The sequence below is a fragment of the Mustelus asterias genome, unplaced genomic scaffold (assembly GCF_964213995.1).
Source record: "Mustelus asterias unplaced genomic scaffold, sMusAst1.hap1.1 HAP1_SCAFFOLD_841, whole genome shotgun sequence".
In the NCBI taxonomy this organism is placed as follows: Eukaryota; Metazoa; Chordata; class Chondrichthyes; order Carcharhiniformes; family Triakidae; genus Mustelus; species Mustelus asterias.
The window spans coordinates 48,772-61,621 of record NW_027590787.1 but is presented as its reverse complement, the minus strand read 5'-3'; positions in this window follow the sequence as shown (position 1 = coordinate 61,621).

The window sequence follows — 12,850 nt, the reverse complement described above, 5'->3', positions numbered from 1 at the left end:
TTAGAGAGACCACATCGTCCTTGAGATAGGATCACAATCGTCACTAAGTTCACTGTAAGGGAGTTTGCAAAAGAAAAAGCAGCAGTATTCAATGAGAGTTCAGTCTGAAATTAGAATTTTCATTACTGCATATATTTAGAGTGTTTTCTTTGAGAGAGTTTCTCCTGTTGGAGACAGGCTTTGCAAAAGCAGCAATGGACTGTGAAATAAAGAACTGAACAGGATCAAACTATCTTTAATAGATACAGAATCTAAGTTTTTAAAGTTAAAGTGTATTTATTAGTGACACAAGTAGGCTTACATTAACACTGCAATGAAGTTACTGTGAAAAATCCCGTCGTCGCCATAGTTCGGCACCTGTTCGGGTACACTGAGGGAGAATTTAGCACGGCCAATGCACCCTAACCAGCGTGTCTTTCAGAATCTGCTGCAAACCTTAAGAAATGTGATTCCTGAGATGGAGGATTGCTGCTCCATCTTGTAGAAAATAACAAGCTATTGTTTGTGAAAGCAACAATCACCCAAACTTGGAAAGAACTGAAAGCTGTGCAGAATTGGGCTTTAACTGTAATAGATATCAGGCTGCTGTTGCCTGGGAGGGCGATATGGGGCGTGGATATTCCTGTGATCACTGCTCACCGATTGTTGGAAGAAAGTGCACAAATGTGGAAACAATACGGGTTCACAGTCCAGTTCAGCGCTGGGGCATCAAACTCTCCTACCCACACTCCATTGAGACAGAGCTTTTCCAGGGAACAGCTTTGCGGAGGCGGATTGTTCGGGGGAGATTAAAGTTGGCATTATTGGAAGAAGAACATAGAAATCTCGGCATTCTTGCCAACTGTGCCACATGAGGCAACATCCGTGGACAACTTATCCAATTGATCTGTGAAAAATGACAGAGTATTTTGCTACACTTTTCCACTAACTCAGTAAGGTGAAACATGAGCTACTTCTCGATGCGGTGCCCTGTGTGATGATGCATGCACAATTCCAGACCCATTTTCCAGCACTTCCTGCATCGTGTTGTTTGCAATGGTGTTTGCAGCGTTCCTCTAAATGCTTCTTAAATGTTGTGAAGGGGAGAGGGAGGGGGCTGGCTAAGATGCTCTGTCAGAGAGTCGGTGCAAACTCGATGGTCTCCTTCTGCACTGTCGGGATTCTATGTTCAACTCTTTGTCTGCGTATTTATCACCATTCTGTCACATTGCTGCTCTACATCTGAAAATGTGTGCAGAATAAAGAATTGGAAATGCAAAAAAAAGTCTTGAAAACATATCTGAGCGAATAGCAACATGCAGTTTTACATCAGGCATTGTGTCCAAACGATGTGTTAAACTATCAAAGCTTGCTGTGTTCTGGTAAAGCAGGCATCAGAATTTATAAACCCCATGGAATTGAAGGGAGTGTGTTCGCATGGGTTGAAAACTGGCTGTCACATAGAAAACAGAGTTGGAATAAATGGGTCCTTGTCAGAGAGGAAAGATATAACCAGTGGAGTACCACAGGGATCAGTTCTTGGCCCACAATTGTTCACTATTTGCATTAATGACCTGGAGGAAGGAACAGAATGGGAGGTGTCTAAATTAGCTGATAAGATAGGTGGAAGGGCAGGTTGTGATGAGGAGATGGTGATTCTGCAGCAGGATAGAGATAGATTGGGTGACTGGGCAAAGGGCGTTTCATGTGGGGAAGTGTGAGGTCATGCACTTCAGTAGGAGGAATGAAAAGGCAGATTGGAGAGAGACTGCAGGCGAGAGAAGTACAGAGGGATCTGGGTGTTGTAGTGCATGAATCAAAAAGCTAGCAGGCAGGCTCAACACGTAGTTAAGGCAAATGGCATTTTGGCCATTATTGCAAAGGGGTTGGAGTTTAAAAATAGGGAGGATGTGTTACAATTGTACAGGGTGTTGGGGAGGCCTCACCTGGAATACTGCATACAATTCTGGTCACCTTTCCTAAAAAAGGAGAGAGAGTAACCTTAAAAGGCAGTCCAAAAGGAGATTCACCAGGCTAAATTCTTGGGATCAGAAGTTTGTCTTATCAAGCGAGATTAAGTATTCTGGGCCTCTATTCCTTGGGAGTTTGGAAGAGTGAGGGTGACCCTTATTCAAATATACAAGATGCTGAGGGGGCTTCACAGGGGAGATAGTGAGATGTTTTCACTCGTAGGAGAATCTGGAGCAAGGTGACATAGCTCCAAGATAAAGGGCTGGCCATTTAAAACAGTGTAGAAATTCCTTCTGAGAGAATGGAATTCTCTGCCCCAAAGTGGGGGGAGGAGACTGGATCTGAACACCTAGAAACTTGAAGCTCTCAAGCATTCCCACTTGACTCCTGTTGATGTAGACAGGGGCATGTCCTCCACTACACTTCCTGAAGTCGATGACTCTCTCCTCAGTTTTACTGACATGGAGAGATTGCTGTCACCAATTCTCTTCCCTGCGCTCTCATGGTTTGAGCTCTAACCCCCTACAGCAGCGTCATTAGCAAATGTCAAAATGGAGTCAGTTGGGGGGTGGGAGAGAGAAATTTTGTCACAGCTGTAGGTATAAGGAGTATAGAATTCCGACAATGCAGAAGGAGTCCATTCAAAGAACATTAAAGCACAGGAACAGGCCCTTCGGCCCTCCAAGCCTGCACCGACTATGCTGCCCGAGTGAACTAAAACCCCCTACCCTTCCGGGGACCATATCCCTTTATTCCCATCCTAGTCATGTATTTGTCAAGACCCCCCTTAGAAGTCACTCCCGTATCCGCTTCCACTACTTCCCCCGGCAGTGAGTTCCAGGCCCTCACTACTCTGTAAAAAATCTGCCTCATACATGTCCTTTAACCTTGCCCCTCACACCTTAAACCTGTGTCCCCGAATAACTGACTCTTCCACCCTGGGAAAAAGCTTCTGACTATCCACACTATCCAGGCTTCTCAATCTTGTAGACTTCTATCAGGTCGCCCCTGAACCTCTGTCGTTCCAGTGAGAACAAACCAAGTTTCTCCAACTTCTCCTCATAGCTAACGCCCTCCATAACAGGCAGAATCCTGGTAAATCTTTTCTGTACCCTCTCCAAAGCCTCCACATCCTTCTAGTAGTGTGGCAACCAAAATTTAACATTATATTCCAAGTGCGGCCGAACTAAGTGATGCGCTACTCAAACACGAGGCCCGAAGCTCGGTAAATGAAAGGCTTTTATTTACTGTAATGAAGCAGCCAGTAATTATATACACTATCCCAGACTGAAGGGGTCCCGGCCAGAGCGGGGACTCTTATACCTCTCCCAGGAGGCGGAGCCCGACTGGGATGTGCCACAACACTACAGTACAATGGTGTAACAACCCCACCCTAACCCCAACAGCAACAATAGCACAACCCAACAGTAAGATATGTACATCCTTGTAGTACTGGCCAGACCCTGGCTCAGTACTATCCAGTGGGAACCAACGATGGTTCACCACATTCACCCCTCCTTTGAGAACAAAGGCCGGCGGGGTACAAAAACAGAATAAAGTGTCAGTAGTCTATAAGTTCAGATGGTCAGGGGGACCGCACCGTCATTGTGACCTCCTCAATACCGGCGGTGGCACCTTGTAGGCACTTGCGGTGGCGTTCTCCCCAAGGCGGCGTCCAGCTGTTCTTCCACGGACTCACAGGCCGGTTGACCCTGAGGTGAAGGTAGTCCATGGGATCCTGACACGCCCTGCAGTGGCGACCATCTTCTGGGCTCAGGCAAGCTGTAAATGGGAGTAAAATGGTTAAGCAATGGTCCCGATGCTGCCCGCGCCGTGTCCGGGGAAGAAACAAGAGATAAAGGGTTTGTTACAGGGGGTATGGGAGTGACAGGGGTTGCTACGTCCCCTGCTGGCGCCAGGTCTCGGATCGAGACCGTATCCTCTCGCCCGTCAGGGTATGCCACATAGGCATACTGAGGGTTGGCGTGGAGGAGATGGACCTGTTCGACCAATGGGTCGGACTTGCGGGCCCTTACATGTCGCCGCAGGAGGACGGGTCCTGAGTCCGTCAACCAAGACGGTAATGAGGTCCCCGAGGAAGACTTCTGAGGGAATGAAAACATCCTCTCGTGGGGAGTAGCATTGGTTGCCGTACACAGGAGGGATCGAATAGAATGGAGCGCATCAGGGAGCACCTCTTGCCAACAGGAGACTGGAAGGCTTTTTGACTTCAACGCCAGTAAGACAGCCTTCCAGACTATAGCATTCTCACGTTCCACCTGTCCGTTACCCCGAGGGTTGTAGCTCGTGGTCCTACTAGAGGCAATCCCGTATGAGAGCAGGCATTGCCTCAAGTCATCGCTCATGAACGACGAGCCCCTGTCGCTATGGATGTAGCCGGGGTACCCGAACAGGGTAAAGAGATCACGGAATGCCTTGATAACCGTGGCAGCGGATGTATCAGAGCAGGGAACAACAAAAGGGAACCGAGAGTACTCGTCAATGATATTGAGGAAGTACACATTCCGATCTGTTGAGGGAAGGGGTCCCTTAAAATCGACACTCAGTCTCTCGAAGGGACGAGTGGCCTTGACTAAATGTGCCCGGTCAGGTCGGTAAAAGTGCGGTTTGCATTCCGCGCAAACCCGACAGCTCCTTGTTACTGACCTGACGTCCTCCACCGAGTAAGGCAGGTTGCGGGCTTTTATAAAGTGGTAGAGCCGAGTGACCCCAGGATGGCATAGGTCATTATGGAGGGCCTGCAAACGGTCCTCCTGTATACTAGCGCATGTTCCACGCGAGAGGGCATCCGAGGGCTCATTGAGTTTCCCTGGACAGTACATGATGTCGTAGTTATAGGTGGAGAGTTCAATTCTCCACCGCAAGATCTTGTCATTCTTGATCTTGCCCCTCTGCGTGTTGTTAAACATGAACGCCACGGACCGCTGGTCTGTGATCAGGGTGAACCGTTTTCCCGCCAAGTAATGGCGCCAGTGCCTGACGGCCTCCACAATGGCCTAGGCCTCCTTTTCCACCGCTGAATGCCGAATTTCGGGGCCTTGGAGGGTGCGGGAAAAAAATGTGACGGGCCTGCCCGCCTGGTTAAGTGTGGCGGCCAGGGCGAAATCAGATGCATCTGATGCGCGACAATCAAGCACGAGGTACAAGGCTTCAGCGATTGAAGGCTTTTATTGACAAACAATGGAACTATCTAACACGAGTACACCAATACAGACTGGAGGGGTCCCGCCTGAGCAGAGGGTCTTATACCTCTCCCCAGGAGGCGGGGCCCGACTGGGATGTGCCATAACAGCATCCACCACAGGTATATTAATCCCACAGTGTAAACACCCTAACCCAACAACAACATTATAACAACCCCAACAGTGGCAACACCCTAACCCAACAGTAACATTGGAATAACCCCACAGTGGTAACCAACGATGGTTCACCACATTCACCCCTCCTTTAAAAACAAAGGCCGGCGGGGTGCGAAAACAGATCACATATATACAAAATTCACAAGTCCAGATGGTCTGGAGGACCGCACCGTCGCTGTGATCTCCTCAACACCGGTTGCGACACCGGAGCAGGTGCTTGCGGTGGCGTTCTCTCCAAAACAGCGTCCGGCTGTCCCCTCGAGGACTCCCGGGCCGGTTGACCCTGGTGAGGCGGTGATGCAGGGGATCCTGGTACCTTCTGTGGTGGCGCCGATCTCCGAGTCCCAGGTCCGGTCGATAAAAGTGCGGTTTGCATTCCGCGCAAATCCGACAGCTTCTCGTTACTGACCTGACATCCTCCACCGAGTAGGGCAGGTTGCGGGCTTTTATGAAGTGGTAGAGTCGAGTGACTCCAGGATGGCACAGGTCATTGTGGAGGGCCTTCAAGCGGTCCTCCTGCATGATAGCGCATGTTCCGCACGAGAGGGCATCCGAGGGCTCATTGAGCTTCCCTGGACGATACATAATATCGTAATTATAGGTGGAGAGCTCAATTCTCCACCGCAAGATCTTATCATTCTTGATCTTGCCCCTCTGCGTATTACTGAACATAAACGCCACGGATCGTTGATCCGTGATCAGGGTGAACCGCTTCCCCGCCAGGTAATGGCGCCAGTGTCTGATGGCCTCCACAATGGCCTGAGCCTCCTTCTCCACCGCTGAATGCCGAATTTCGGGACCTTGAAGGGTGCGGGAAAAGAACGCGACGGGCCTGCCTGCCTGGTTTAGTGTGGCGGCCAGGGCGAAATCCGATGCATCACTTTCCACCTGAAAAGGGATGGATTCATCCACCGCGTGCATCGTGGCTTTCGCAACGTCGCTTTTCAAAGCCTTGAAGGCCAATTGGGCCTCCGGCGTGAGTGGGAAGGTCGTGGACTTGATGAGCGGACGGGCTTTGTCCGCGTAGTTGGGGACCCACTGCGCATAATAAGAAAAGAAGCCGAGGCATCTCCTCAGTGCTTTTGCGCTAGCGGGCAAGGGAAGTTCAGTAAGGGGGCGCATACGGTCTGGATCAGGGCCGATGACCCCGTTTTCCACCACGTATCCAAGGATAGCTAACGTGCGCGTACGGAATACACACTTCTCCCTGTTATAGGTCAGATTCAGGCGAGATGCAGTGCGCAGAAAGTTTTGGAGATTCGTGTCATGGTCCTGCTGGTCATGGCCGCAGATGGTGACGTTATCCAGGTACGGGAAGGTAGCCCGCAACACGTTCTGGTCCACCATTCGGTCTATGGTGGAGAACACCCGGTACTGCGCAATCTGATTGACCATATCAGATATGCGCGGGAGAGGATACGCATCCAGCTGCGTATAACGGTTAATGGTCTGACTGTAGTCGATGACCATCCGGGGTTTGTTCCCGCTTTTAACCACCACGACCTGCGCTCTCCACTGACTAGCACTGTGCTGTATGATCCCTTCTTTGAGGAGCCGCTGAACCTCAGATCTGATAAAGATCCGGTCTTCAGCGCTGTAACGCCTACTTTTAGTAGCGATGGTACCAGATTCTTAAATAAAGAAGGTGTGGTGATCTTTAGTGTGGAAAGATTGCATGCGGGGCGCTTTGGGCAATTTGGAGGCTGCGGCTGATTCCCTACTGCCAGCGAAGGGAGTGGCCCACCGTACTGTAGGATCACACTCTTCATGTGGACCATAAAGTTTAGTCCGAGGAGAATTGGCGCGCAAAGGTGCGGCAACACAAGGAGCCTGTATCGCTCGTAAATTGTGCCCTGCACCTCTAGGGTTACCATACAACGTCCTTGGATCGGTACAGACCGGGACCGTGATGCCATAGAAATTGTCTGTTTGGCAGGTAGAACCCGGAGTCCACACCTTTTTGCAGTGTCAGGGTGAATAAAACTCTCGGTGCTCCCACTGTCAAACAGACAATACACAGTACGACCATTTACCTTGATGTTCATCATCGAACAGTCAAGCCTGTGATGCTTTGTCTGGTCCAGAGAGATCGACGCCACCGTTGGCCCTAGGGCGTCACTTCATGCAGCCGAGGTTGATACCGAGGACCCCTGCTGGTCGCTCCTGGTCGTCGTCGACCATGATGGCCGCCCCCATGAATCGCTCGTGGGTGAGGGCGCCGAGCGTAGCGACTCCTGGTGGTCATCCTCCTCCTCCGTCAGCCACGATGGCGCCATCCTGGATTCGCACGTGGTCGGGCCTCGCGGGTACTGCAACGCCGAAGGAGATTGTCTCCGCTCTGGAGGGTCACAGGCTGCACTGCCATTCTTGGGCTTCGACCTGCAGACTTTAGCATAGTGCCCCTTTTTACCGCACTGACTGCAGATCGCCGTTTTTGCTGGACACTGTTGCCGTGGATGCTTGGCTCCTCCGCAAAAATAGCATCGCTGGCCGCCTGGAGCTGCCGCCGTCGTCGGGTCGATATGGGAGCGCGAGCCCGTGGGGCGAGGAGGGATTTGTGCTTGCTCCTGCCACGTTGTCTCCACGTGGTCTTCGGGGTACAGAGCCAAGCTTTTCAACGCTGCCTCCAGCATCTCAGCCATCTCCATCGCTTGGGTCAAGTTGAGGTTCCCTTTCTCCAATAGCTTAAGCCGGGTGTACGAGGACCCTACCCCTGCTACAAACGCATCTCGGGCGAGGTCGTACATATACTGCTCAGCCGACACAGCTTTGCAGTCGCAGCCCCTGGCAAGCTGCAAGAGCTCATTGGCGTAGTCCTCCATGGTTTCGCCCGACTGCCGACGTCGTGTAGCGAGGAGGTAACGAGCGTGAATCTCGTTGGGTGGTCTCGTGTATCGTTTCTTCAAGAGCTCGATGGCCCTCGGGTAAGTGGTGGCCGCACGAATTGCGAGGTAGACCGTGTCGCTTACCCTCGCGTGGAGGACCTGGAGTCTGTCGTTGTCCGTAGTAACTGCTGCAGAGGCCGCCAGGCAGTCCTCGAAACACTTCAGCCAGTGGTCGAAGGTGTTAGAGGCACCGACCGCACGGTGGGTCCAGCATCAGACGCTCTGGTTTCAGCATTTGCTCCATACTCTCTTTACTGTCGAGAGTTTTATGTTTGTCAATAAAATTGATGCGCGACAATCAAGCACGAGGTACAAGGCTTCAGCGATTGAAGGCTTTTATTGACAAACAATGGAACTATCTAACACGAGTACACCAATCCAGACTGGAGGGGTCCCGCCTGAGCAGAGGGTCTTATACCTCTCCCCAGGAGGCGGGGCCCGACCGGGATGTGCCATAACAGCATCCACCACAGGTATATTAATCCCACAGTGTAAACACCCTAACCCAACAACAACATTATAACAACCCCAACAGTGGCAACACCCTAACCCAACAGTAACATTGGAATAACCCCACAGTGGTAACCAACAATGGTTCACCACAGCATCGCTCTACACCTGAAAGGGGATGGACTCGTCAACAGCGTGCATCTTAGCTTTCGCGATGTCGGCTTTCAATTTATCGAAGGCCAATCGGGCCTCTGGCGTTAGGGGAAAAGTCGTGGACTTAATGAGCGGACGGGCTTTGTCCGCGTAGTTGGGAACCCACTGCGCATAATAAGAGAAGAAGCCCAAGCATCTTCAGTGCTTTTGCACGAGCAGGCAAGGGAAGTTCAGAAAGGGGGCACATACTGTCTGGATCAGGGCCAATGACCCCGTTTTCCACCACGTATCCTAGGATGGCTAAACGGCACGTACGAAACACACACTTCTCCCTGTTGTAGGTCAAGTTCAGGCGAGATGCAGTGCGTAGGAAGTTCAGGAGATTCGTGTCGTGGTCCTGCTGGTCATGGCCGCAGATGGTGACATTATCCAGGTACGGGAAGGTAGCCCGCAGCCCGTTCTGGCCCACCATTCGGTCCATAGCACGCTGGAAGACCGAGACCCCATTGGTGACACCAAAGGGAACCCTGAGAAAGTGATACAAGCGACCATCCGCCTCAAAAGCCGTGTATTGTCGGTCCTCTGGGCGAATGGGGAGTTGGTGGTAGGCAGACTTGAGGTCTATGGTGGAGAACACCCAGTACTGCGCAATCTGATTGACCATATCAGATATGCGCGGGAGAGGATACGCATCCAGCTGCGTATATCGGTTTATGGTCTGACTAGTCAATGACCATCCGGTGTTTGTTCCCGCTCTTGACCACCACGACCTGCGCCCTCCACGGACTAGCGCTGGGTTGTATGATCCTTTCTTTGAGGAGCCGCTGAACCTCAGATCTAATGAAGATCAGCGCTGTAACTTTTAGTCGCGATGGGCTTGCAGCCTGGCACAAGATTCTGGAACAAGGAGGGTGTGGTGATCTCCAGTGTCGAGAGGCTGCAGGCAGGGCGCGTTGGGCAATTTGCAGGCTGCTGCTGTTTTCCCACTGCCAGTGAAGGGAGTGGCCCACCGTACCTGTAGGATTACACTCCTCAAGTGGACCATGAAGTTTAGTCCGAGAAGTATTGGCGCGCAAAGATACGGCAACACGAGGAGCTTGAAACAACGGTAAACTGCGCCTTGCACCTTCAAGGTTACCACGCAACTCCCTAACACGGTAACAGACCGGGACCTTGATGCCATAGAGATTGTCTGTTTGGCAGGTTGAATCTGGAGTCCACACCGCTTCACAGTGTCTGGGTGGATAAAGCTCTGTGCCCCCGCTATCAAACAGACAATAAATCACGTGGTCATTTACCTGGATATTCATCATAGATTTGTCAAGTCTATGAGGCTTGGCCTGGTCCAGGATGATCGACGCCACCGTTGTTTCATGAGCACCACTGCAGGCAGCTGAAATCGATGAGGAGGACCCCAGCTGGTCGTTCGTGGTCAGTGTTGACCAACATGGCCGCTCCCATGAGTCGCACGTGGGTGAGGGCGCCAAACTCAGCAACCCCTGGTGGTCATACTCCTCCGACTCCGTCGACCGTAATGGTGTCGTCCTGGCCTCGCACGTGGACGAACTCCTCGATGACTTCGACGACGAAGACCCGAGCTCTGAAGAATCGCAGGCCGCACTGCCGTTCCTGGGTTTAGATCGGCACACTTTTGAATAATGCCCTTTTTTACCGCATGCGGTGCACAACACAGCTTTAGCGGGACACCGTTGCCGAGTATGCTTCGCTCCCCCACAGAAATAGCACCGCGGGCCGCCCGGGGCTGCTGCCGCCGTCTGGCCCGAGTGAGCGCACGCCATGATGCAGCATTTTGAACCCGAGGGACGAGGAGGGATTGGCGACTGCTCCTGCCACGTTGTCTCCATATGGTCCTCCGGATATAAAACTAAGCTTTTGGAGGCCGTCTCGAGCATCTCCGCCAGCGCGATGGCCTGGGTAAGATTAAGGTTACCCTTCTCCAACAGTTCAAGTCGAATGTACGACGATCCGACCCCCGCCACAAACGCATCTCGGGCGAAATCGTTCATGCTCTGCTCAGCCGACGCAGCTTTGCAGTTACAGCCCCTGGCTAGCTGTAGGAGCTAGTTCGCATAATCCTCCATCGTTTCGCCAGACTGCCGTCGTCGAGTGGCTAGGAGGTAACGAGCGTGTATTTCATTGGGTGGTTTGATATAACGCTTCTTCACAAGCTCGAGGGCCTCAGTATAAATCGGTGGCCACACGGATCGCGAGTTAGACAGTGTCGCTTACCCTCGCATGGAGGACCCGGAGTCTGTCATCATCTGTGGTGACCGCTGCGGAGGCTGCCAGGTAGTCTTCGAAACACTTCAGCCAGTGGTCGAAGGTGTTAGAAGCGCCCACCGCACGTGGATCTAGTGTAAGGCGTTCCGGCTTCAGGATTTGCTCCATACTCTCTCTTTTATTCTTCGACGAGAGTTTAACGACAGCAAATAAAATTGATGCGCTACTCAAACACGAAGCCTGAAGCTCGGTAAATGAAAGGCTTTTATTTACTGTAATGAAGCAGCCAGTAATTATATACACTATCCCAGACTGAAGGGGTCCCGGCCAGAGCAGGGACTCTTATACCTCTCCCAGGAGGCGGAGGCCGACTGGGATGTGCCACAACACTACAGTACAAAGGTGTAACAACCCCACCCTAACCCCAACAGCTACAATAGCACAACCCAACAGTAACATATGGACATCCTTGTAGTACTGGCCAGACCTGGCTCAGTACTATCCAGTGGGAACCAACGATGGTTCACCACACTAAGGTTCTATAAAGCTGCAACATGACTTGCCAATTTTTAAACTCAATGCCCTGGCCTATGAAGGCAAGCATGCCGTATGCCTTCTTGACTTTCTCCACCTGCATTGCCACTTTGTGACCAGAGTACCTGTACACCCAGATCCCTTTGCCCATCAATGTTTCTGCCATTTACTGTATATTTCCTATCTGTATTAGATCTTCCAAAATGCATTACCTCACATTCAGCCCATCAGGCTTGCACTGACAACAATCCCACCCAGGCCCTAACCCCAGAACCTTGCATATTTACCCTGTTACAGTCAGGGGGGCCAAGAGGCAATTTAGCATGGCCAGTCAACCAAAACCACACGCCATTGGACTGTGGGAGAATATGCAAACTCCACACACACTCTCACCTGAGGCCAGAATTGAATCTGGCACCATGAGGCACATTGCTAACCACTGTGCCACCATGCTGCCTGAGTAAAGTAAGGGGCTGAGGACACAGCTTTCTAAGGCACCAGTGTTGCAGTCTCTCCTTGTTGGCTTAATGGTAGGGCTGTGGGAGCCTTGTGAAACAGACAGGGGTGCCTGGGAGGATTAGGTGTGACATTGAAAGTTCATTAAAAAAAAAATCACAAGGGGGAAAATAGGCAAGGTCTTTTCCCCCAGAGTAGGAGCAACCTTTCCCCACAGAGAGTGGTGTGTATGGAATGAGCTACCACGGGAGATGGGTACAATTACAACATTTCAAAGACATGTGACAGGTACGTGGATGGGAAAGGTTTAGAGGGATATGGGACAAACACTGGTCCATCGACAACCAGGTTTCCTAAACTGAACTAGTCCCATTTGCAAGTTGGGCTGAAGAGCCTGTTTGTTGTATATCTGTCTGATACCAGAGTCAGCCTATAGGGCGTTGATCTGATCCATTGGTTGGGAGATTGCTTAGTGTTGTCCTGCACGCTGCTCCCACTGAGGCATGCAGACAGTGCTCACACCAGAAGAATTGCTAGATTTGTAAATCTCACATTGAGCACAGTGCTAATGTCACACAGCAATGGGCCGTGTGAAGGGACTGTGGATGGACACTTGAACCAAAGCTGTAATGGGCAGATGTATCTGTGGCAGGGAGATTGGGGAGGATGAGGCCAGGTAGTTTTCTCCCTCAACATGTCACAGACAGTCCAGCAGATATGTCCAATAGGACTCAGTAAGAGTTTTAACAACACCAGCTTAAAAGTTCAGGTTTATTTGGTAGCAAATGCCATCAGCTTTCA